General features: G+C 48.8%; 1 long non-coding RNA gene across 1 annotated transcript in view; it reads right to left on the bottom strand.

The window, feature by feature from the left end:
- LOC138497995 (uncharacterized) overlaps positions 1–26,514 on the bottom strand; it is a 233,504-nt gene that overhangs the window by 51,683 nt on the left and 155,307 nt on the right. The window lies entirely within an intron of this gene.

The following is a 26,514-nucleotide window of genomic DNA, read 5'->3' as shown; positions in this document are numbered from 1 at the left end:
CCTGGGGAGCCCAATCAGACAAGCACTGCCTATTTCTATATGCAATAAGGCTAGGGGCTCAACTTTGCAGAGAGAAAGGGTTTAATTTCACAGAGATGTTGTAAGTGGGCCTTCTGGGCTTTCCGGAACAGAGCAACAAAAGGAAAGTTGTCTGCCTGAGACAAAACCAAGTGAACATGTGGACAATTAAAATGTGGGAGCAGACCCTCCTGTACCAGGACGGGTAGCCATGACTGGACTAACAATGTGGATTTGTCAGGCTAAAACTAAATGAAATTCTATCTTTCAAATATTATACAGAAAATGTGCTTGGGTGATATAAGTAACAGTTCAGAATACGTTAACAATCGCCTTCTTCTGACAAACATCCCGTTGGTCATGAGATGCTGTTTCACTGCTCTCTCCAGATCAGGGTTACTTTTCCAATCCTTCTTAGGCCTGTCTTTGCACCTCACATCAGGACAATTCTTATGTCTTGCCTGGGCCGAGGCCGAGGCCTATTCCAGCTTGAGACCCCCATCCGCCCCCTAAAGCTCCTCCCTGCACTAAGGCACACCATCACCCTGAGGCATCACCCTGAAGCCTCAACTCATTCTGAGGCCAATCTCTATACTGAGGTCCCTTCTGGGCCGAGGACCGTTCCTGCAGTGAGACAAGTGTCTGCTCCATAACCCATTCCTGCTGCTAGGCGTGTCACAGCCCTAGGTCTGAGGGACATCTCAGCCCGATATCCAAACCCGCACTTGCAACTCACTAAGGCCAGAATTAAGGAGCTATTTAAAATGCTGGTTCATCTATTTATTTATTTTCACATATATAAAGCACACAAAGCCCGGGGGCATCAAGGCACAGTTACATACAGGTTACTCACAAGGCTTTAACAGATTGGATAGCTAAATAAATAAATAAATAAATAAATAAATAAATAAATAAATAAATAAATAAATAAATAAAATGTAGGAGGAAAACCCAAAGGAATAGATTTAAACAAATGACCAGCTTTTAAACGCTCTCTGAAAAACCCATTAGGAGGGTTGGACCCGCAGGGCAAGAGTCCGCCAGTTCCAATGTTTAGATTTAGTCCATTTGACTTTTAGCTGGAAAAGACGTTGGGCATAGGCTGCTCTGTTAGACCTGATTGATTGGACCTTCCCGATTCTCTGCGTACAGTAGGGAGAAGCGGTGTCAAACAGGCATCTGTTCGCAATGAATAAAGTTTGGAACATAATCCGTTCTTTTATAGGGAGCCAATGCACGTTCCTTCTGGCAATAGAAATGCCAGGACGTTTCCTTAAAGAGCAGACACATGGTTTTTGGGGTTTTTATTGTGCATGGGAAGGGCCGCAGCGATGGGGTCTGTGAGGAGCGGTGCAGGCCAGTAGGGAACATAATTCCACTACTTCTTTTCGTACACTTCAACCACTGGGCCCACGTTGTGATCAAGCGCAGCATATGGCTCAGTTAATTAGTGAGACACTTTGATGTACAGCAGACAGGAAGATGGGTAAGACTTAGAAGTATATGTTGTCATTCTACCCCTGTCTGTTGCTAAGCACCCTGGTTCTGATCTGAAGCATCACTGAAGATTGTTATTGGAGACCCAGGATTGGCTCACTTAAGTTAGGCTTGGCCTACACCAATCCCTGAGCCCCGTTTGGCTTTAATAGAGGGCTTAGCCCTTCACTGATCAGATCATCTGAAGACTTCACAAGGAGTAAGAAGGGGGATTCATTTGGACCCGAGCTGAAGGTTCAGTCTACCTTACATCTTCTGCCAGTGAAGGAAGGCCAGGAGTGCCAAGAGGGAAGCAATATCCCTCCCCAAAACATCTCCCAGGGAACAGAGGGAGAAAGCGGACTCTGAGGACCAGTCCAGCAGCTCCCGAACCGGTACCCAGCCACCACACAGCGTGCCCTGCTAGGTTCTGACAGCAAGCTTCCTAGGTGGGAAGTGCCGGAGAGTCTCTGGACAAAGGACGAGGCCGTTACCTGCTAACACCCTCCTGAGCTTTGGGCCGTCCGCCTTGAAAGGATACAAGCCCTGCGAAGAAGCTAGGAGGAGTGCCACACAAGCATCATCCAGCATCCATCTTTTTAAGGACAATTTCGAGACAGTCGAGTCCTCGAACCGCATCCGGCTGCACCGCTGATTGTTGTCACACTGCCGTCTCCAGTGTCTTCCGGGACCCCTCAAGCAGCATTCCTGATCCGCCGACCAGCACAGAGACAACGATTCTTGGCCCGAGCCGCCGCCTCGCTGGACAGCCTGCAGACGTCCGTCCAGCCTCGCTTGTCAAACTGACTGCCGCCTGGTACCCACACCTGTCTCCCGCCACTAACTCTGTTTAATGGGCTGGAATCACCTCTGACGCTGTCGAGCAACAAGAACTTCTTCAGCACCAGGAACATGGTGGTTCTGCCCCCCTGGTCCTTCTCTGAAGGCCCATAGAGACAGTTACGACCCTTTGCCCCTTTGGTGTTGAAACCAAATAATCTTGAACAGTAAGACTGAATGGTTTACCAACTACCCTCCTATCAGTATCCAGAGTGCATCCTTTCCCTTTGTGAAAATGTCTGTTCTCTGTGTTCCTTTACAGTGTGGGTTGTAATTGTAGTCTGCTAGAACTGTCTGTTGTAGTAATAATAAAGTAGATATCTTTATACAACCTTGACTGGACAGTCCCTTTTATCATTGGGTAATAATTGTATTTTCGCTGTGTTGCAACTAACCAATGATCCACGGCCTTGCAGAGATAAGCCTGACGTTCCGTCCACGTTACCAAAATTGGACAAAGAGGTCTTACAATTCACTTGTATTCCAATCTGTCCAGATCCCTTCTGGTGTAGTAGAGGTGTGGGGTTGATTGATGGTTTAGAAACCGCTATTCATCCCTGGACCACTGGTTCCCCGGAAGTTGATTCGTCACAGTCAGGTAGACAGCGTTTAAGGTGTCAGAGTCTTCTTGGTAGTTGCCTGAGAGCAGAAGGAGAATTTGAGTATCATCAGCATCTAAAACTTACCATTAAACAAATTCCTACTATTTTGCATAATCAGAAATGGTAATGACTAGTCTTTCACTTGTCTTTGTTTTGGCACCATGAAGAAGAACATACCCCGAAAATGTGCATTATAATGATATGATATGATGTTTTATTTATATCGCGCCCATACACCAGTATTTCAAGTTTTATAAGCATATTAACCGTCACTTTTAACATCCTTATAATTCAGAATAGGGTATTATTCTATATAACTTTCACAACACTGCAGCAGGAGTCAAGTTACTGTTTATAAACAGGTGCGCGTGTGCTGTGCGTCCGAACAGTACAAACCACATATTAAATTGGCCTCCAAAAGTGAGGGAGACAGGCCAGGGCTGGCAGCCAGGACAGAACGTTTTCTCCTCTTTTCTGGCGTTTTTTTTTGGCAGCCATCATGTAACAGCATATTAAAGCCCACTAATTATGACAAATTCGAGTGGCGCGTGTACTAACTAGGCCATCTGCATGGGCGGCCTGGCCTCGCCCTGTCGCGTCCTCATCACACCGTCTTCTCAGCCTCGTTAACGATGAGCCAATGGGACGCCGGCTTTGGCCTCTGCTCGGGAGACAGAATGAAGAGTGCTTTGCAAGTAATTAGCGCTGAAGAAAACACACAAGGCTACAGGGAAGCGCTTCGCTGTCAGCTCACGAGGCTGATGCAGAGAAGGGATGAGTGATGGAGAGTGAGTGCTGGCTAGGGTGACCAGACGTCCCGGTTTTTCCGGGACTGTCCCGGTTTTTGCTGCTCTGTCCCCCTTTCTCAAGATTATGTTCCCATTGGAAACTGCAGTGGTCCCGGTTTTTGGTAGTGTGTCTTCATAGCTGGCAGACATAGTTCGCAAAGAAGAAATGCTGCATTTTACAAATTAAGATAGTGTTCGTTTGTTAGAAATTGATTATAAAATGTGTTTATTTTAACAGTAACACTGAAACCGCCTCTCCTCCAAACGCTACTTAAGTGTAGTGCCTTGACAGTGCCACTTTCAAGAGTTAGTCCTACTTTTATGTTAGTTGCCCTGTCCCGGTTTTTTACTTTTTAAATCTGGTCACCCTAGTGCTGGCCATCCCGATCACGTGTCACTCCTTGACTTGTCCCTACTCCCATCGTGCTCTGTGACAATGAGATGACTGGAGACCAACATGGAGCAGTGCTGTAAGTGGCCTGCCAAATCGAGCTGGGCGTGGCCGGGAAGGGGGCGTGGCCTGGCAGCGGGGTCAACGCTACAATTAAGAGGCAACACTTGGCTCAGCTGAATGCGGCTTGCTAGGCCATGCTTCTGTAAGAGCCTTGGGCCTTGGCCCGACAGGAGGGATTCAAATCAGTTAAGTCTCCGGCCAGTCACCACTTTGCATCGATCATTACCCTCGCACCTTGGTGCAGGAGGGTGACAATACTAATGAAAGGGGTGCTCCTCGCGGTGTTGGTGCTGCAATGAAAAGGCAGAGGAGGCTTTTTAGCTAGACCTGAAGCGCTTGCATATAGAAAAAAAGCCTTAGCTTCTAGTGGGATGGGGGCATTAGGGTCTGTCTCACACACAATTGTCAAAGCCTGCCAGTGCTCTGCCCAGGCAAGCCCCGGCCCACTTAAACCTTGCTAGGACATATGTGTCACACAGAATCTCCACTGATGTACCACACTACCCGTGAGCATTCACTGCATAATCTCGCTCACCTGTTCTTCACTTTCCTTCTAAAGCCAGCCCAAATAAGGCTGGACTCCAGGACTCGTCTGCGCTACCCCAGTCTTGATAGCCAGTGCTTTTCCAACACTTCAGCTTCTAGCAGCTACTGGGGGCCTAGATTACTTGTAGATAACCTCCATTACCCCTTCGCCTCCTCCACCTGACCCCAGTGCTTTCTTTTGAGGGGCGCCCGACTCCTGTGCAGGCGCTGTGCTGTTTCTTCACCCCACTTTAATAAGCCGCACAAGAGCTCACAATTCTCCTGCAATATAATGTCTTCTGAAGGGCCAGCGCAAAAAGTGTGTACATGGGAGGATGAGGCAAGTGCAGGGACTGTGACGAGGAAGAGATGGACTAGGACCTAGTAACTAGGTGCTAAAGAGATGAGCAATTACTTAGGCATGACCACATTTCCCTCCCCCGCATCCCATAAACTTGGTTTTAAGGACTGCAATACATGTACTGGCCGGAGGCCCACTCAATGTGTGTACGGGCTCCTGCAGAGTGGAGTAAATGCTGCACACAACTGAGAATTTTTGAATCTATGTGATCACTGCGCCGCTCGTAATTACACCGGCGAAAATGTCGATGACCATTACGGCGCAGTGTTCAGATAGACCACTGTGGCCCGCATCCTCTACCCCACTCCCCTCCGGCCACTTACCTTAACAGCGGCACCCACAGAAGTGTGCCGCCGACTTCCCTTGATCCCTGCGGCATCAGTTCACACCCACTTATGTGGGTCAGCGCTGGCAATTCTTTCTTTTGCATACAAATTTCATTGGGTTGAGAACTACTCATTGTGTTCAAGGAAACTTAAGTGTCCCTCAAGGAAAAGTCAGCAAGGAATGAAGAACACAGACAGCATTTAGTGTCCTCCTTCCTCATCTTACCTTTTGAGTTGTACGCACGGACAGAGGTTGTGAAACTTCATTGTGCGTGCATGTGGTGGTACTTCACTGTACATTCATGTGGTGGTACTTCACTGTGCATGCATGTGGTGGTACTTCACTGTGCATGTATGTGGTGGTACTTCACTGTGCACTGCAGTGGGTACGTCTACTGACTCACGCTCTATACACAGTCACAGCTGAGGGATCAAATGATGACACAGTGTCCAGGCAATGAAGTTCAAGGGTCCTTATCATATAACAAAAAGATGCTCAGGGCTGAGGTAGGACTGTGAGAGTGAATGCACAGCAGGCTGCCAGGGACGTGTCATGGCCACAGGCCCCAGAACACAAAAGCCACACCATCTAGTGATGGGGGCAATGAGTCACTTGACTCACTTATGTCCCTTTGGGACCCATAAACACAGGTGCCCTGGCTGGACTCAGTCCTGGTGCCTTTGGCTCCGGACTCATATAGAGATGTGAGCAGGAACACTTTATTTCAGTGCAGGAGTGCTTTTACTTTATTTCAGTGCAGGAGTGCTTTTGTTTTATAAGAACTTTCCAGGAGCAGAAAGCCTTTATTCCAGAGAACATCATCATGTGCTGACTCATCGGGTGTGGCTCCCTAGGCCTGGTCTTCATGTGCTGACTCATCGGGTGTGGCAGGGTGTGGCAGGCAGGCTGAACCTGGTGGGCGTGGCTTCAGAAGCTCATCTATATAAGCTGCTCCATCCTTAAAGCCGGTGCTTCGCGTTACTGTGCACTCGCATGCAACGTGACGCTCACCTCTGCTTGGACCAGTTTACTTACCTTTGTAACCAGGCGTTCTCCTGCATACTCACCTCCAGGAAACCTGTGCTTCACCGCTTCATCTGCAGACTCGTCTCCTGACATCCAGTGATCTTGATCCCGACACCACAGCACCGCACTCTGCAACCACAAACTCGGGCCCTGTGAAGAAGAAGAAAGACATGGTTAGAACACACGTTCTAGGGCCGCACCGCATTTGAACCCCTCCTGCCCCCTAGTTAACAACTTAACAGCTACTGTACCACTGCAGCTTCGTTCCTCATTCCCTCCAGCTGCCGCCTAGAGTTGCGTAGCGTGCGACCCTGTGAGAATCAAACCAAATCACACGATCAGTCCGAGCCAATGCAAATCGGAGGCTTGTGGAGCCCACTCACCAAGGCAGAGAGGGAGAAAAGGAGACAGCAGCAGCTTTGGTTGTACTGTGGTAAGGTAGGTCACTATCTCCGAGAATGCCTGGGGAAACCACCCAGGAAAGCAGATGGAGCAACTGACAAGGGTGAAGAAGAAAAACAGGTCTCGGGGAAACTCCAACACCCGGCAAGCGTAGGGGTCCACTTGTCGAGCGGTGAATAGGAACCTATACAGACCTCACATCTAGTCATCCGTGTGCTCCTGGTAATCCACAAGCAACCGTCGAAAATACATGCCTTGGAGGCATACATTGACAGTGGGGCTGTGGGAATTTACATGGACCAAGATCTGGCTACCCGGATAGGCCTTCCTCTCCGACAGAAGCAGGTTTCGGAAAATGTCACAGCAGTTGATGGATCTCAGCTATCATCTGGCGCAGTGACGCATTACACCGAGAAGATCACGCTTCTGTGTCACCAAAAGGACATCACTTTTGATCTCATCGGCGCTCCTCAGTTCCAAATGATATTGGGAATGCCCTGGCTGGAGACCCACAATCCCAGGATTGACTGGCGTCAACAAGGGATTCTCATTAAAAGGTCTTACCAACCCAGGTTCGTCGAAGAAAGAAACCATACTGGTGTTACGCTCACCTGGTCTCTGCGGGGCTTTGGGTCACGGTCGGAGCCCTTCCTCGACTGGACTCTCCTGGATCGCCTCCCTCTCCTAGTTGCTGCGGAGCCTGCTGTTCTGGAGGCTGGTGTTGCCCCTGAGAGAAGATGAGAGGCAATGAGAATGGCGTGGTGGTGTCGTAACTTTCCTCAACCCTCTCATGCCAAAATGAAGTGCGCAAGCGTTTTCCCATGTGAGCTCACCTGTTGTGTTGTAATGTTGAGCTATCTGTCCTGCTTCTTATGCAGGGGTGCGTAGAGTGGACCTAGTTGCTTCACTGGTCCGTGGAAGTGTTGATCCAGATCGGCTGCCACCAATCCACTTAGAAGGTAAGTCTTTTGATTATGAATATAGTTAGTTTGTTATAATGTCTTTTGGTCTTGATCATTAGTAGTCATTCTTGCAATGTCTTATCTCTTCCCAATAGGTGTGAAGATGCAGATCGGTGTCGGGGAGCGAATCCGTGGATTCACCTGAGGATGATGGAGCTCCCAAGTTAGCTGGTAAGTTGGCCTTTATAAAGGAACTCTAGTCTCAGGTATGGCGCGGCCAAGCATTCGTTATCTATACAATTTCTAACCTGTTGTGTTCTTTTTCCCTTGCAGGAGAAGGCCGGCGGTGTCGAGCGAAGTCTGGATGCTCAGCGTATCTCCGTGGTTGCAGGATGAAGGTACCGTGATGGAGAAGAAAAGAAGTGGAGCTCCGAGTAGCTGGACGCCCAGATCAGGTAAGAAGAAGGCTCTGACTCCGATAGTGATGGGATGCAGGTGCGCACAGCAATGGAGTGGCTGGAAGTAGGTAAGGTGCGCCTTCAGCGGTGGAGTAGCTGGATTCAGGTAAGAGGCACCTTCAGCGATGGAGTAGCTGCAATCAGGTAAGATGCGCCTTCAGCGGTGGAGTAGCTGGATTCAGGTAAGAGGCACCTTCAGTGATGGAGTAGCTGGAATCAGGTAAGATGTCTTCAGAGATGGAGCAATTGGAATCAGTGGATGCACAGGTAAGGACAGCAGTAAGCGTTACGCTGCAAAAAGCAGAATAACGCAAAGCGGAGGCATGTGGATGAGTTGGCCTTATATAGGCTGGCCCTGGCCCCTTCCTTTAGCCCCGCCTATTGGCTCCACCTTGCCCCTCCCAGGGACGTTCTATGGCCACGACCACGGCCCTGATGCACGTGCCTTAGGCACAGAGTGTGCAAAGCACACTTTTTCATGAGCCTGGCACCAGGACTGGGTCCATCTGGACCATGGGGGTGAGGAAGGACTGGACCCTTCTCCAATGGCCATGAACACTGGGCCTCACCAGTTCACTACCACCTGAATACCTGGATTACAAAGATGTCTTTCAAAAAGAGCAAGCAAACACCCTCCCTCCGCACAGATCGTATGACTGCCAAATTGATCTGGTACCTGGAGCTCAAGTTCCCTGCTGCCGGATTTACGCACTAACAGAACAGGAAAAGCAGCATCTAAAAACCTACCTCGATCAGAATCTGGCAAATGGCTTCATTCGTCTGTCGAAGTCCCCTGCATCCTCGCCCCTCTTTTTTGTGCCTAAAAAGGAGGGAGACCTGAGAACTTGCATTGACTACAGAGTACTAAACCAGATCATGGTACATTTTTTTTACCCATTACCGCTTATCCCCGAGCATCTAGTAAGAGTCAAAAAAGGAGACAAGTAGAAGACGGCCTTTCGCATGAAATATGGCCTTTATGAATGTAAGGTTATGCCCTTTGAACTATGTAATGCGCCGGCGGCATTCCAATTTTTCATGAATGATGTGCTCCATGAACTGTTGGACATCTGCGCTCTTGTCTATATTGATGACATTCTTATCTATTCGACCACCAAGGAGGACCACGTCAACCATGTCCGAGCAGTTTTGGAGAAACTGCGGCAACTCTGGCTATATGTCAAATTGGAGAAATGCTTCTTTCATGTGACAAAGGTGGAATTCCTTGGCTTTATTCTCACACCACGGGGCGTATGCATGGACACGCACAAGGTAGACGCTATCCTTAACTGGCCCTCACCGACATCCATAAAGGGAGTACAGAGTATAATGAGGTTTGCCAACTTTTATCGCCGGTTGATTCCCGGGTTCTCCCAGATCGTCCACCCAATCACCTCTTTACTACGGAAAAATAAACAATTTAATTGGTCCGCAGAGGCAGAGAAAGCCTTCCAGGAGCTAAAACAAGCATTTACCACAGCACCAATTCTACGGCATCCTCGACCAGAACTACCATACGTGGTTGAAACTGATGCTTCCAACATAGCAATGGGTGCAGTCCTGTCACAACGAGACCCTGAAACAGGTCAGTTGCATCCCGTGGCATTCTGGTCTCGCAAGTTTTCAGCCCCTGAATTGAATTATGCAATCACTGATAAAGAACTGCTAGCAATTGAGGCAGCGTTCAAAGCCTGGAGACATTGGGCCTCATTACGAGGCTGGCGGCTGCGGAATGATCGGTGCCGGTAAGGGACCGGCACCGTTCATTCCGGGCCACCCTATTACGAGGTCTGCAGCGGGTCCCGTTGAGGATGTCTGGTCAGAACAGGTGTCCTTAGCGGGACCCGCTAGCAGTCCAGGATGCTAACAACAGGCCTGTCTTTAACAGGCCCGTTGTTCGCATCCTCCCCAATCCCATTGAGCCCTACAGGGGCTCAAATGGGAATGGGGATGTACCGGGTCCGGGTCCCGTGAAAGGGATTTACCAAGCCCTCCAAGGTCGGAATGGCCCGGTAAGCCCCTTTTGTGAGACCCGGAACCGGACCCGAGTTTGGAGGCAGCCATGGCTACCACCAAACTCGTAATGAGGCCCATTATCTTCTTGGAGCTAGACATACACTCACCGTCGTCACGGATCATTGCAATCTACAATATCTGAAGACCGCTAAAGCGCAATCATCACGCCAACTCAGCTGGGCTCTCTTCTTTGTGGAATACGACTTCGTCATCACCTATAGACCCGGAGTACGCAATGGAAAAGCAGATGCCCTGTCTCGCATGAGTGAGGGAGAAGAGGCATTCACTACACCAGGCCCTGTGGCCATCATCCCATAAGCACGAATCCAAGGCATGATTTCCGCAACCACCACTCTAGACAATTTAAAATGTGACCTGCAACACTTGATGTGTCCACCAGCGCAAAAGGAATGGCTAGGGAAGGGAGACCGGTATACGATCGTGGAAACCTACCATACTACCAAGGATGATTTACATCCCGGATAAGAAATTATAGAATCAAATCATCGCAAACTATCACATTTCATTAGTAGAAGGGCATCCGGGAATAGCCAAAACCCAAGCTAAAATAAAGAAAAATTACTGGTGGCCAACATGGCGAAGGGACATTGTCCAGTTCATCGCAACCTGTGGCACCTGTGCACAATACAAGTCCCAAAAACAGAGTCCTGTGGGTCTGCTACGTCCTTTAGAAGTACCACCAGCACCTTGGCATACACTATCAATGAATTCTATTACGGGCCTTCCCTCCTGTAACGGATACAATACCATATTAGTCGTCGTAGATCTGTTTTCCATAAAGGCCCACTTTATTCCCCTGAGAGGTCTCCCAACTGCCTCTACTCTGGCTACTGTGTTTTTGGAACAGATCGTCCGGCTACACGGGTTCCCATCAATATTGATATCAGACTGATGAACTCAGTTTGTCTCTGCATTCTGGAAAAGGTGTTGTAAAATTGCCAAAATTGACCTCCGGCTATCTACAAGCCATCACCCCCAAACTGACGGCCAGACCGAACGGACTAACCAGACCCTCGAGCAATACATAAGGTGTATGCTGCAACAAACCGAGGATACCTGGAAGGACATACTTTGGTTAGCAGAATACGCATATAACAACTCCATTCACACCAGTACGGGACAAAGCCCATTCTACATAGTGTGCGGTCGACATCTACGGACATCTGTTTTCGACCCACTCGAATCATTAGAAATGCCCGCTGTAACGACCTTACACAAAACCATCACCCAGGTTTTTAAGGAAGCCGCAGAGCATCTTGCCAGAGCCAAAGAGAAACAGAAGCAGTTTGCTGATCGACACCTAAGGGAAGCTCCCAACTACCAGGTCAGAGACAAGGTTTGGTTAGCATCCAAAAACATCCCCCTGAAAGGACCACGGGCGTTCCGTCCCAGATATCTGGGACCCTACACTATCAAGGCTGTGATCAACCCTGCGGCCATGAAATTAGAATTACTGGCCCACATGCGGATCCATCCGGTGTTTCATATCTCCCTCCTAAAACCATTGAGACCAGGTATGCGGATCGATACTCCACCGGATCCCGAAATAGTTGAAGGAGAACCAGAATACAAAGTTGAAAGGGTCCTAGACTCTAAGATGGTCCGGTCCAAGTTATACTATCTTATAGACTGGAAAGGTTATGGACTGCAAGATCGGACCTGGGAACCCAGTGAGCATATCCACGATTAATCAGACAGTCCACCGCAATAACCCCACTAAACCAGGGCCAGAGGGGAAACCACCCATGTGAGGGGCCTTGAGGGGTAGTGCTGTCATGGCCACATACCCCTGAACACAAAAAACACACCATCTAGTGATGGGGGTAATGGGTCACTTGACTCACTGATGTCCCTTTGGGACCCATAAACACAGGGGCCCTGGCTGGACTTGCACCAGGCTCATATAGAGATGTGAGCAGGAACACTTTATTTCAGTGCAGGAGTGCTTTTATTTTACAAGAACTTTCCAGGAGCTGAAAGCCTTTATTCCAGAGAACATCCTCATGTGCTGACTCATCGGGTGTGGCTCCCTAGGCCTGGTCTTCATGTGCTGACTCATCGGGTGTGGCAGAGTGTGGCAGGCGTGCTGAACCTGGTGGGCGTGGCTTCAGAAGCTCAGCTATATAAGCTGCTCCATCCTTAAGGCCGGTGCTTCATGTTACGGTGCACTTGCATGCAACGTGACGCTCATCGCTGCTTGGACCAGTTTACTTCCCTTTGAAACCAGGCGTTCTCCTGCATACTCACCTCCAGGAAACCGGTACTTCATTGCTTCTTCTGCAGACTCATCTCCTGACATCCATTGATCTTGATCCCGATGTCGCTGCACCGCACTCCGCATCCACGAACTCAGACCCTGTGAAGAAGAAGAAAGACAAGGTTAAAACACCAGTCCCATGGACGCGCCGCATTTCAACCCTGCGCACTCCCTAGTTAACAATTTACCAGCTACTGTACTGCTGCAGCTTCGTTCCTCATTCCCTCCGGCTGCCGCCTCGAGCTCTGCAGCATCTGCCGGGCCACAACATCACCTGCAAGGGAAGAAAGCAAAAGAGCAAACATCAAAAGTGGAACGTACAGCAATACAAGGGAACAAACTTTACAATACAACAAAAACAGACGAGGAAAGACAAAGGCAAACATGAACACTTACCTGAAGTATAGTGGCTTAGTAGCAACAGGACTGGACTAACACATGCAAGGCACCAGTGAAGGAACTCGGTCCAGTTCATACAAGCGCCCTGCCAGAAGCAGCAGGACTGAGTGATCACCAAAGCTAATCAACAGGTGAGCTTTCCAGGGACAGCGCATCCCACGGGTACCACGGTTTGGGAGAAGGGGTCTGGAAGGGGATCAGGCGCACAAGCTGGCATACTCACACCCCTTATTCTCCATGGAGGAGCAGTCCCGAGCAGCATCACCTATTTCCACCAGTCACCACATAAGCGCAGAGGGCGAAGTCGGACCCAAGCAACCTCACCCCCGGGAGGGCTGCAACCATGCCCCAACGCCTCCGCAGAGACAAGGTGAGCATAACAGGACGTCAGAGTTGAGAGCTACGCAATTATGGCCAATATAACTTACTGAAAACAATACACTCTAAGTTCCCACAAGTGGGAGAACAGAACACAGTCAAGCCTGGGAGAAGACCTTGTGGTCGAAACACATGTCGGCTGTTTTCACTTTCATTAGAATATTCCATTAATCTAAACTTAACGTGTATGCACAGTGTGGTTGTGAATCCGTTGTACTTAAATTCCTTGTTGGTTACCCTGGGCATAGGGTCCAAATCATCACAACCGCCTGCTGCATCTTCATTAGAGAAACAACCAATTGTCAACCTTGAATTAGAGGATTAATATTTACATAGCTCAAGTTATAGCATTAACAAGCGCTTTGTGGTTCCAGTCCTATGCCATACAATTATTGTAGGACTGTGAAGAAGGCAATAGCAAACTCAAGGGGGAATGATACAATCCAACTTTCTAGAGTACCGTAGTCCATCAACCCTTGCCTCTCTCCCTTAATCTCCGACAGCCAAACAGTCATCAGGAGTCTTTGGGGTTTAAGTGCCCCGGCACCTATTTCTTGGCACTTATAGTGGGAAGCTTTGTCTTTTATCAAACGTGTCAGGATATTGTTCCCCTACGTGGTTCTATCAGGCGCCACAGTTCACAGTGTCGTCTGCATGTGAACCAGCCGCCAGAGACTTTCTGATTTATGCCACGTTCTCTACATGCCTGGGAACTGGAAAACATAATGCCCATGTCAATGATGGCAGACTCTGCCACTTTCTCCTGCAGTCCTCGGGTCTTGGGCACTTCCCAATGGTATCTCCTGCCATCTTCCCCAGAGCTGGCCCGAGGCATGTGCAGTGTGTGCCCTGGCACAGGGCCCCGCTCTCAGGGTGGGCTCCCTTAGGCACCAGAGCATGCCTCGACTATCGCAGGTCACATTATTTTAAAGAGGAGCTGTGCTGCTTCCTTGGACGATTTGGGCTTTTTCCGAGGGAGGCCACGGTGTCACTGATGCAGGCTCCATAATTACTGCTAATCACTTTCTTTGCTCTAGCCTAGCTTTTAAAGCACGAGTGATTTACACGTCATGGCTCATTTAAGTTTAAGAGACCATTGTTTTGGGCAAGGCGTGTCCGTGTTAAGAAATGCAAAGGGTCACTTTTATTCTAAAAGCTCACACAAAGCACCAGTTAGCTGCCTACATTTACACCCTACTACAAACCACTTGAAATATATCTCACAGAGCAGTTCTAAACTAACTACATTATTTTCAAATGTTCATATTTGAATGTAGATATTACCTCCACTCACAATGGAGGTAAAGGTTCAGGTGGCATTACCTCTTGCAGTAATACTGCTGCTCTACCAATGAAGTCACATGGGACTTCGGAACTGCAATCCCCTAATGAGGCAGTGAATTACCTGTACCACTGGCAGTAGCGGGAATTCAGTTTTGTGGTATTGATGAGTCTGTTTGCACAGTAACCCTACTGTAGACTTAGAAGTTGTATGGGTTTCAATTTGATAATTAAATAAAACATACTGATTTGATCGGAGCAAAAAAAGACCAAAAAGCTCTGAACCGTGTCAGCCCACCTGGTTTAATGGCGGCAGTTTAGCGCTGGAAGGCTGGAAGACGGAATTCTTACATTCCCTGACTGCTTTGATAATATTCATGAGCGGTGCTGATTCATAAAGGCGAGGCTGATACTGGGACTCCCAGGTGGCCAGTACATGCGGTATCAAGTCATTTTATTGCAAACAAAACAGAGTGGTAAATTTCAAAGCGGACCGTAACAACGAAAAACAGTGCAAACATTAATTAAATAAATAAAGAGTAGTGGGGTAATGGGTTCAAATGGGGTTGGGGTGGCGTTAAAAGGTGTTTAAAAAATGGGGCTTGAGGCAGGGGTCCAAATTAACAAAAAAATGTACCACTCTGTAATTGTGGTCATTAAGATGACATTTGGTATTGTTTATTTATATAGCACCTAGTGTAAGCAAGTGTTTCAAAGCGCTCAAGGAGGGTGGGAACATGGGGAAAAAAACAGTCGCTCAGATCCCTTGAAATTCTGAGATGATAACGGTCTGCACAGGCAGGGTAAGTGCGTAAAAAATACATTTAACAGTTTGGGAGACAGCAAATCGGCCTGACGGCGATTCTGCAGTTTTAACAGTACAATTAAGGGGTGAAGACAAGGGAGAACAGATAGGCGATCTTCAGGCGCGGTGCGTACGGATCGAGGAAGTGCACAGATGGTCACAGGGAGGGGGAGGATTGAGGGCACCTGGTCGGTTGAGACTGGGGTAAAGTGCAGAGAGGCACTCTGTAGGGTTCATTTCTCAAATGTATTGAGTGTGGGTGGGGTGTAAGGCCCTGAGGCAAGAGCGAGAGAGGACTGCTGGCGGTGCCAGGGACCAGTGATACTCTGAGGTACACCCGACGGCCAGTCAGCATGCTGTAGGGAGGAGGGGGGAGAGAGGGAAAAAACAGAGAACTGGGTTAGCAGGGTAGAGGGAGAGAGAAGGAAGAGGAGAAGAGGAAAGTCTTAAGGAGTTTCCGGAATTGAAGGAGATCCGGCTCAAGACAGAGAGCAGCAGGAAGGCTATTCCAGAGGGAGGCACCTGCTGAGGATAAGGATCTCCCTCCAAATCTCAGCTTGGAGAACCGGCTCACTCGCAGAAGGTTGGAGGTAGATGAACGGAGGGCTCGTGAGGGACAGTATTTAGGAAGGCAGAGTTGCAGGTAGGTGGGTCCCAGGCCCCAGAAAGCCTTGTGAACAATGCAAAGGGTCTTGAACTTGATCCTTGCAGCCACAGGGAGCCAGTGAAGGGATTTCAGCACAAGAGTGATGCAGTCCCTGGGCTTGAGGCCAAGCATAAGTCTTGCGGTTCTGTTCTGGATGAGTTGCGGAGTTAGGGAGTTTGAGAAAGAGGCTGTTGCAGTAGTCCAGCCTGGAGAGAACCAGAGCTCTGGAGTCAGTGAGCCCGTGGGGGAAAGTGAGAAAGGCCTCTGGGGGAAAGTGAGAAAGTGTAGAGTACCTCTGAGGAGGTGAAGCTGATAGACGTTTTAGAGATGTCTGAAATGTGAGAGAAGGAGAGACCGGAGACAAAGATCACACCGAGGTTTCTTGCCGTATATATATAACCGTATATGCTAATATTCCACAGCATGGAACCAGTTTGATTGCACTGCTGCAAGCTGACCAGTATCCAATTAAAAACTAAGGGATACAAATATAGTTCAAAATAAAATCAATGAAAGTGGAGAAAGTTAGGACACGAGAGCAGTAATACCTATACAATTTAATAAAAATCCAACACCAAAAAAAGTAAATTGGATCCACCAGGGGGCGCAGAGATGCACTGACGCATCTGCACTGGTCTCCTCCACAGGGCGCTGTTAGAGGGACTCCCCTGACGGCGGCTGCACACCAGGCAGAGGGGAGCTGTGGCCTGTGTGAGGCCCACGTCGGTGCCGGTCGGCGCGGAGGAGCGCCCCCCCCCCGGTGGGGGGCTTCCGGGTCCATTGACGCCCGGGTGAGGACACATAGTGTTTTTGGGCTGACTTTTCTCTTCGGGGATCGTAGCCTGGGGATGGGAGCGGGCCCTACGACTTGGACTCCCCCCACGGAACACGGGAGGCCCGGGGAGCTGGCGTAAGAGCATACGCAGTGGGCGCGGATTGCGCCATTATAACTATTGACTTCCTCTCGGCCTGCAGGGCCATTTTTCATCAGAGGACCCTGGGAGCACAGGCCCCCACGGGTGGAGCGGGAGAACGGGAGCCCCCCCCACCGGGAAGGGGGGCCAGCGGCGGTCTCTCTGGCCCCTCCCCATCGGGCTTCCCCTGATTCCAGCGCTGACCAGGAGAGGTGAACCGGACTCCGGGGACCCCATACTGTACGAGGGTGCCCCAAATCATACATCAACATCCTGGGCAGAGGGGATCGTCCCGGGGCTACCTACCGCACCTGCTGCTGGGCCCCACTACAGTGTCCACCCTCAGGAGAATATTTCAAGCAAAGGTATCCCGACAGAAAGCAGGGACAGAGAGCGATAGACCCTTGCAAGCCGCGGCCTGGAGATTTGATTCGAGCAACATCCCGCCTCAACAGTAAGCACAAAGTTTAGGCCTTATACAGTGAAGACCCCTGGTTGCCCCCCCTGTAGAGTTGCATGGTGGCCCAGTGACGCAGCCCACTTGGTCTGAGACGGTCAGGAGGAGACCTAGTGGAGATGGTCGGGTGAGCCTATGAACTGGAAGGAATCCTTGCAGAGATTTCGACGTCAGATCCCAAGCCCGCCAACCAGCCCTGAGATGGCGGCCCCGACTCAGCAGGAATGTTCTGATACTAGTACAGTCACTAAAGGTATGGCAGCCCTTTTGGAGGAAATAAGAGGCTTCAGAGCGGACATAGCGGTACGGCTGGACACCCTGGATAAAAAAGTGGACAATATAGATGACAGGGTCCAAATGCTCGAAAACACCACAGCCTCGAACAACATTTTTGAGACTCAATTTGACATGCGCTTATCAGAGCTCGAGAGAAAACAAGAGAAATGCTCCCTAAAGCTTGATGACTTGGAGAATAGGGAACGCCGCTGTAATCTGCGCTTTTTGGCCTTTCCTGAGCGGGAGGGTGAAACGCAAATGGACATTATCAAAGCTGTAAATGCGGTGGTGGGAACTCTTTTTGAAGGTGCAAATGTGAATGAACCTACTATTGATAGAGCCCACAGAGCGGGTGCAGCTAACAGAGGCCCCAGATCCATTCTCGTACGATTCCATTATTTCACGGAGAAAAGCAAAATCCTGGAACTGGCACGTAAGAAGGGTCCGGTGGACTGGGAGGGGGCCCGGATTTCGGTGTATCAGGATTTGTCCGCCTTCACCCTGGCAAGACGTCGACTGTGCTCCCCGCTAACGAAAATGCTCCAGGCCAAGGGGGTTCATTACAGATGGAGATACCCTTTTTCACTTTCTTTCAAACTGGAGGGATACAAATATGCTCTGGTCACGGAGGATGATATTCGTAGGGTGTCGGGAGAGCTCCTAGATGAACCAAACACGGAGGTCGGAGAGCAAGAGAGTGTAAGAGAACCGGTTGGCCCGGGGGGGGACAAAGGCTCCACAGGAGAGACGTTAAGTCTGAGGCCACAGGAAGTTTAGAAGAGTGGCTCCGACATCCCCTGGTCAACCTGACACTTGAGGAACCACAGGAAGCTTCACGGTCAAGTTTGTACTTTATTCCGAAAGGGGGAGCGCTGTAAATGTTTACAATCTAAATGCAAGAGGGAGGTGGGGGGGCTCAAGTTGTTGGTATTTGAAGAGTTCAAGATCCCGGAGGGGCGAGACATTGGTGGCCTGGCTCAGCGACAGGATGAAGCCGCTGGTTTACCAGGCATTCAGGGGGGAGGGTGGGAGGAGGAAAAAGTTGGGGTTTGTTCAATGGGCTTTAAGCTGGGGCAAGCCAAGTCTTCTGTTTTGTTATGTAACTACAGTTCTGTCTTTTGAATATAGCAGGGGGCGGAAATATTGCAGGATCACTGAAATTAGTTGCTTTGTGGAGGGAGACATGAGCTTTCACCATTGCTATAATGGGTGACTCATTACAATTTTTGACAGTGGGCTCGTTAAATGTACGGGGGCTTAATTCTCCCACTAAAAGGTAGCTGCTGGTAAGGGAATTTTCAAGGCTCCGGCTCCACTTCCTATTTGTGCAAGGAACACACTGGGTTAGGGGCAAGGAACTGAAGCTGAGGGCTAAAACTATTGAACAGACGTATGCAGCATCCTTTTTGGCTAAGAAACGTAGAGTTGCACTGCTGGTCTCTCCTGGGGCCCATTTTGTACTCAAAACTCAGAGGGCAGACCCGGAAGGGCGATATATCATGGTCAAGGGGGAGCTGAGGGGTCGGCTGTTTACCTTGGTTTGTGTATATGCTCCAAATGAGGGGCAAGATAGCTTCTGGGTGGGGATGAGAGAGAAAATTATAGCTTTTTCTGAGGGTACTTTATTGGTTGGTGGGGATTTTAACATGGTTCTCAGCCCTGAACGGGACAGGAGGTCGCCCATCCTGTGTCCTAATCAGCGACTCCATAAAAAACTAGCTGAGGCTTTCCAAACAGTTAACAAAGAGCTGGGTTTGACCGATACACACCACAGTAAGCAATGCCATGACCCCGACTTTACATTTTTCTCAAAAACTCACGTACATTTTCCCGTATTGATTATATTCTAGTGGAGTCCACGCTTCGGGGAGAGGTCACAGACTCGGGTGTAGATGTTGTCCCTTGGACGGACCATGACTTGGTTAGAATAAAAATGGGTATCCCCCCGGCCCCGTCACCTGGCTCCCTATGGAGGTGTAACGATCTCCTACTGCATGACAAAGAAGTACGCCAATCCCTCCTAACAGATATTACAGAATACTTCTCTATAAATGATAATGGGGAGGTCGGGGTCAAGGGAGTCTGGGAGGCATTCACGGCGACCATTAGGGGCATTCTCATTGAAACAGGTTCGAGGAAAAAGAGGGAGAGGGGCCATGAGGAGAAACTATTGAAGGAAAAGATAGAGGCCATCCAACCGGGAGGGAAATTAAAAACGCAAATGTTCCCCGCAAAGTGGGAGGAGCTTCAAAGGTTGCGCTCAAAGTTGGCAGATCTCCAGGTGGGTCAAACAGAAAGAAAACTGTCCTTTCTGAAACAGAAGTACATGGAAAAAGGGGAAAAAGCGGATAAGATATTAGCTTGGAGGCTTCGCGAACTCAGAAACAGTAGAAGGGTGAATTCCATCCGCTCTCCAGGAGGGGAATCGACGGTTAGAGATAGTAAAATAGCTGAACAGTTTCGGCTGTATTATGAGCACTTGTACTGCTCGGAGTACGCAGGAGATGGAACCGAGATTGACAACTTCCTGGATTCGCTCCCGATTCCCGGTCTCTCTCCCAAAAAAGCAAGTACATTAGAACTCCCCGTAGCTCAGAGGAGATAATAGACACCATATCCTCTTTGAAAAGTGGTACAGCCCCAGGGGATGATGGGTTCACAGTCAAGTTTTACAAGACCTACCGGTCAACGTTGGCCCCGTTTATGGCTAAGATGTTTAATTCGGCTCTAGATCGGGGCAGCCTTCCACCCTCGATGATGTCTGCACTGATAGTAGTGCTCCCCAAAGAAGGGAAGGATCCCTCCCAGTGTCAATCATATCGACCTATATCCCTTCGTAACATGGATGTTAAAATCCTGGCTAAACTTCTGGCGAAGCTCCTCCCCTCCTTAATACATGGAGATCAGGTAGGCTTCATTCCTTGACGCCAGGGTTCGGATAATATACGGAAGACCCTAGACCTCATGCACGATGCTTCAAGGCAGGGGATGGAGGGCTACTTGCTGGCATTGGACTCTGAAAAGGCCTTCAACCGTGTCGAATGGCCTTACATGGGTAGAGTTCTTCAGAAAATGGGCCTGGGGGAAAGTTTTTGTGGGTAGATCTCAGCACTATATAATGGTTCTATAGCAAGAGTTTTGGTCAATGGTGGTACATCGGAACCCCTGGCATTGTCCAGAGGAACCCGGCAGGGCTGCCCTCTTTCACCCCTTCTATATGCTCTGGCAATGGAGCCCCTGGCCATAGCGATTAGAGCGGACCAGGAAATCTCAGGAATACGCTGTGAGGATTGCGACTTTAAACTCTCCCTATTTGCTGACGATATCTTGGGCTACATGACCAACCTCCAGGTTTCACTACCCAGACTGTTCGAGCTTATAAACTATTATGGTGCATTTTCGGGACTTAAGATAAACGCGTCCAAGTCTAGCATTATGCCCATGGGTCTGGGGGACCACGATATTGGGAATAGCTCCGAAATATTGGGGGTAAGAATAGAACGAGTGTCCACTAGGTATCTGGGTACCTGCATTCCTAGGGACCTTTCCCTACTATACCAGCGTAACTTCCCCGAAATTTTGGCCAAGATTAGCAATGATCTCAAACGATGGGCACCACTTACACTCTCCTGGTTTGGGCGTATGGTCACTGTTAAAATGAACGTCTTGCCTCGCCTACTGTATCTCTTCGCGGCCCTCCCCGTGGTGATCCCTGACGCCTTTTTTGAGGTTTTACAATCCCGAGTCCTTCAGTTTATATGGGACGGCAGGAGAGCAAGAGTCAAGTTCTCCACCTTGACCCTTCCGAAATCTCATGGTGGATTCGGCCTCCCTGACTTTAGGCTATACTATAAAGCAGCTCAGCTTCGGGTGATGATGGAACACATGCGGGAAGATATGAGGACATATTGGACATATATTGAAGATATCCACGCCCACCCGAAAAACGTCAGAGACCTGCTATGGGCCTCCCCTAAAGCCCTCCCCTCCCACCTCAGAACACACCCTACATTAGCGGCCCTATGGGCAGCCTGGAAACCGAATAAAGATAAAAAAGTACTGTCATCTTGGCCGTCCCCCTTAACGTCACTGTGGGGCCCCCCTGTCAATCTAGACACCAGAGGCTTCCGAGATACCCAGGCATGGTCAATCATGGGTTTGGAGAGGATTTCCCAACTATCCCGCGAAGAGGGCTTCATAGACTATGACCAACTGTGTGAGACATTGGGCGACAAACCACCCTCGATCTTTGAGTATCTACGCTTAAAGGGAATACTGACTCACCCTCGGTGGGCTGACAACCTTAAACACCCCTTCACCCCCTTTGAAGATGTAATAGCTAAAAGTGTCTCTCGGAAGGGCTCTCTATCTAGGTTTTATGGTGCACTGATAACGGCTAACTTGGAGGGCAGACAACCCTTCAAACAAATTTGGGAGGAAAGGCTGGGTATGACGTTGGATGACCACACATGGAGGGCAATATTCAAGTCTATATTCACAGGTTCCCTGTATACCGCTGCCATGGAGCACAGCTTCAAGATTCTCCATTCCTGGCATCGCGCCCCGGCTACCCTGTCCAGAATGTTTGTAGAGGTATCCCCCTTCTGTCCAAGGTTATGTCTCCAAAGGGGCACGTGGTTCCATATGTGGTGGGAATGTCCGGTTATTCAGGTATACTGGTCGGAACTGCTCAGCTGGATAAAGGACATAGAGGAGTTCTGCCCATCCCTACTGCCCCTGGAAATTCTCCTGGGTACCCCCATGCCGGAGACGGAACAGAACGCATTCCCGAGGGTCATTGGGGCCATGTTGAGGGCGGGGAGGTTAGCGCTGGCCCAAAAGTGGAAAAGTGCTCTAGCACCATCCAAGGAGGAATGGCTTTGTAAATTAAGGTTGATTTTCACATATGAAAAGCTTACAGAAGTGAAAAATGACACTGTATCGGAATTTACGCAGGAATGGACTGCGGTGCTCCTTCATGATGACTGTGTTTCGATGCGTCTGTAAAAAAAATGTTTATTACGTATTTCATGTAACCATCTCAGCACTAGCCCCAGAGTTAGAGTTTGGCCCTCAGTCTGCCTTGAATCAAGCAGATCCCACGATGTCAAAGTTTATAACAATGTACATAGCGATGTTTGAATGTGCTCTCGGCAACTTCTATAACCTGCAAAACCTCAAGACTTGGTATGGAGCAAAGTTGGGGGGTGTGGAGGGAGGGGCCAGGGGGGATGGGATTAAAAGATAAAAAAGTTGACATTTCTGTTTGTTTGCTATATGGCAGGCGGGGATTGCCGACGCACCCTACCTTGTATGTATGCTGTCAATAAAAAATAAATTAAAAAAAAAAAGTAAATTTAAATAAATAAGTTGTAAGTGTTTTTTTATTAGTCTTTTCAAATCCTCATTGGTCTGGAAATATTCAGCAGGTGTTTCGACCAATGGAAATTGTGAACTTAATCGCCTAGAATTATTGTTATTATTATATTATGTATTTATTGAGCGATGACCTGGCTTTGAGAAGCAATGGAGCGCTTTACAGAGGTATACAACAATACAGATACACAACGGAACACTTTACAGAGGTATACAACAGAACAGATGCATAACAGAGCACTTAACTGTGACTTTGAGAAACAGGGACAAAGCCCTGCAGAGGCGAGGAACTGGCTGTGAGGGAAAGACAAGAATGAGGGCTTGAGTAATGCCAACTGGAGCAGGGGGGGGGGCTGGGAACCAAAAGAGGCCCAGGAATTAATGTTCAAAGTGGCCCCATATAACATATTTTCAGCAAGCCCAACTCTTTTTCTATGAGAACATTTGAAAATAAAATAGGTTACCTGGAAATCTCCAGAGTTACCTGTGGGCCAGTCCACCCCTGGACTGGAGATGAGTGGCAGAAGGAAACCCAACAGATGTGAGCTTTTAATGCTTGGACAAAGCTATGCGCTCATTGCGAGAGGCTTGTGAGTAGCTGTGCCGAGGCAAACAGGCTGAAAGAGGCTTGGCCATATCAGGCTAAAAGAGGCTTGGCCATATCCCTGCAGGGAGAGGCAGGAGAGAAACCGCGCAGAGCCGACGGCAGTGAGAGCCTTGCACAGAACCTTGCAAGGATAAGAAAAAAAGCAACCGGGTCTTGGCCACCCTCGCATAACTTTAATGGCTGAAATGCACACACGGATAATAGCAGCTCCCGAATTTTCGCAGATTTTTTGACTCCGGTCCCTCCGTGGGCGTTCAACCAAAAGCGCGTTGGGACCATAATTATGGTGAAAGCCACTATAACAAATGACAAAATGAATGACTGAATGCATGAACCTGTAGTGAGTTCTCATTGCTTGAGAGAAGTGAAGGAAAGCAAGCTAAGTGGAGTTTGAGTCTAACAGACACTGTGAGGCAAAGGAGTCCGGGAACATTTCCTGGGACATGTAGGAAAAGTATCAAAGTGCCCGTACGCAATTGTGAGAGAAAGAGAGACCTCACACTGCATGCTGGGAACCGTAGACAAACCAAAAGTAGTGACGCAGGATGGTTTCAAATGAATGTTAACCTATGGCATTGCTCCTGGCAACCCTCAAGACCATGGTTTTTCAACCTGCTAAGCCATTACATAAAAGGGAAAGACCATAGGAAAATCAGGCTCGGACCCACCCCTAGAGGGGCAGTTCAGCCCAAACTGCTTGAGCATTCTGGGAAATGTAGTAAAGGTACCAAAGCAAATAGAAATTGTGAGAGAAAAAAAAGGATGGATGCTTCATTCTGGAAACGTAGTGCATGTACTAAAGTGCCCAAAAGTGGTTGTTGAAAAGAATGTGTATAGAAGCAGAAAGGTGCATGCTGGGATATGAAGTAAAAATCCAATCCAGGGCTCCAGTCCAGGGTACCTGCGAGTGGAGTTCCCTCACTTTTTTCAGAAGTCCCGCACTTTTTTCCACAGGGCACCTTGATATGCCAATTTCTGGTAACACAACATTTAATCGGTATGTTAATGAGTCCCAAAGCAAAAAGAAAAAGTTCCCACAATGGGCAATGTCAGCCCAGGACTATGACAGAACGCGCACAGAATAAACATGACTACATCAGTTCCTTTCAATTTCATTTACAGTTCTGTGGATGAGCTCCCTTGGAACCCGTTCAAAGGTTCGACACTTGTGCTGGAAACAACTGGAATCCCAATACCTTGAAGGTGATTCATCAAGCTTCGAGTACCTTTACATTTTACAATGCATGATTAATATAAATAGAGACATTCATATATTATTTATCGTTTTTCTTTGTTATGCCACAGCTATACATCACAAATATGAACCCCTGATGAAGAGCATTCTAACTTGAAACACGTTGGGCATCTTATTAAAGAAGAATCTGTGAAGATCCCAGAACCTTGTGGAGAAAACATTATTTTCTGCTATGTATATGTGATGTGATATGATATGAAATTATATTTTATTTATATCGCGCTCATACACAGGTGTTTCACAGCGCGACAAGGAAAGGGAGGGGAACAGGGGAGAACGAAACAACGATCTTACTAGGCCCAGTGACATTGAGAACGTGCAAGTGCATGGGAGAGGGGGAGGGGAAAAGTGCATGTAGGGGAGGGAGAAAGTGGAAAGTGCAGAGCAAAGGAGAAACAGGATAAATAATCATAACAAAAATAAATAAGTAATAAAATCAGCACAAAGTGGTAGTGCAGCCAAGTGGCAAGTGCTAGGTTTGAGGCAGCAGATCAGGTGGGTCTGATAAGTGCAGGAGGGGAAAAAAAGGGGGGGCTGTATTGGTACAGATACAAACCCCAGTGCAAGGGGTGGCCCAGAGGCAGTGCGGTAGGGTGGCGGGATGAGCAGGAACCTGGGACCAGAGACAGAGGATGTCCCAGTGCAAGGTGCTAAGAGAGCAGATCAGCAGGGGAGAGGGGGAGCGAAGGCAGAAGCAAAGAGGAAGGTCTTGAGGTGCTTCCGGAACCTGAGATGGTTTTCCTCAGGTTTTAGAGTGGCAGGGAGGCTGTTCCAGAGGGAGGCCCCAGCCGAAGACAGAGATCTACCCGCAGCTCGTTTCTTTGAAAAACGACTGACCCTGAGGGAGTTAGAGGAGGAGGAGTGAGGAGCTCGAGAGGGGAGGTATTTATGGAGGGATAGCTGAAGATATTTTGGACCCACGCCCCTGAAAGCCTTGTGGACAATGCAGAGGGTTTTAAAATGTAATCCTTACATCCACTGGGAGCCAATGGAGAGATTTCAGAGCTGGAGAGATATGATCCCAGTGCTTGAGGCCAAGGACAAGTCTAGCAGTCCTGTTCTGGATTAGTTGCAGAGGGCGGAGAGAAGAGGCCGGTAGCTTTAGAAAGAGGCTGTTACAATAATCCAACCTAGAGAGAACCATAGCTTGGGAGGCAGTGAGCTTCTGGGGACAAGAGAGGAAAGGTAGAGTACCTCTGAGGGGGTGCAGTAGTAAGTTTGACTTTTTAGAGACCTCAGAGATGTGGGCAGAGAAGGAAAGTGTAGAATCAAAGATGACCCGAGGTTCTTACCCTCGCAGATGGCGGTAGGAGGAAGGCCAAGAGAGGCCGGCCAGAGAGTAAGGGGAAAGGATGGAGAAGGTGTCCCGATGAGGAGGATTTCAGTCTTGCTGGCGTTCAGACAGTGATCGTTGGCGGAACACCAATCTTGAATGGCAGTAAGGCAATCAGAGATGAGAGAAGGAGAGGAGGTGGCCGAGGGCAGCCTGAAGATGAGTTGAGTATCGTCAGCGTAGCACTGGAAATTTGAACAGAAAATGGCAATGCAGTGGGCGAGAGTTGCCAAGTATAGGTTGAAAAGCCAGGGTGAGAGGTTAGATCCCTGGGGAACACCACAAGTAGAGAGGGAGATAGATGATAGGAAGGA

Source organism: Ambystoma mexicanum, chromosome 5q, assembly GCF_040938575.1.
Source record: "Ambystoma mexicanum isolate Mex_15411 chromosome 5q, UKY_AmexF1_1, whole genome shotgun sequence".
Taxonomy (NCBI): domain Eukaryota; kingdom Metazoa; phylum Chordata; class Amphibia; order Caudata; family Ambystomatidae; genus Ambystoma; species Ambystoma mexicanum.
This window is presented reverse-complemented; position numbering and strand designations above follow the sequence as displayed.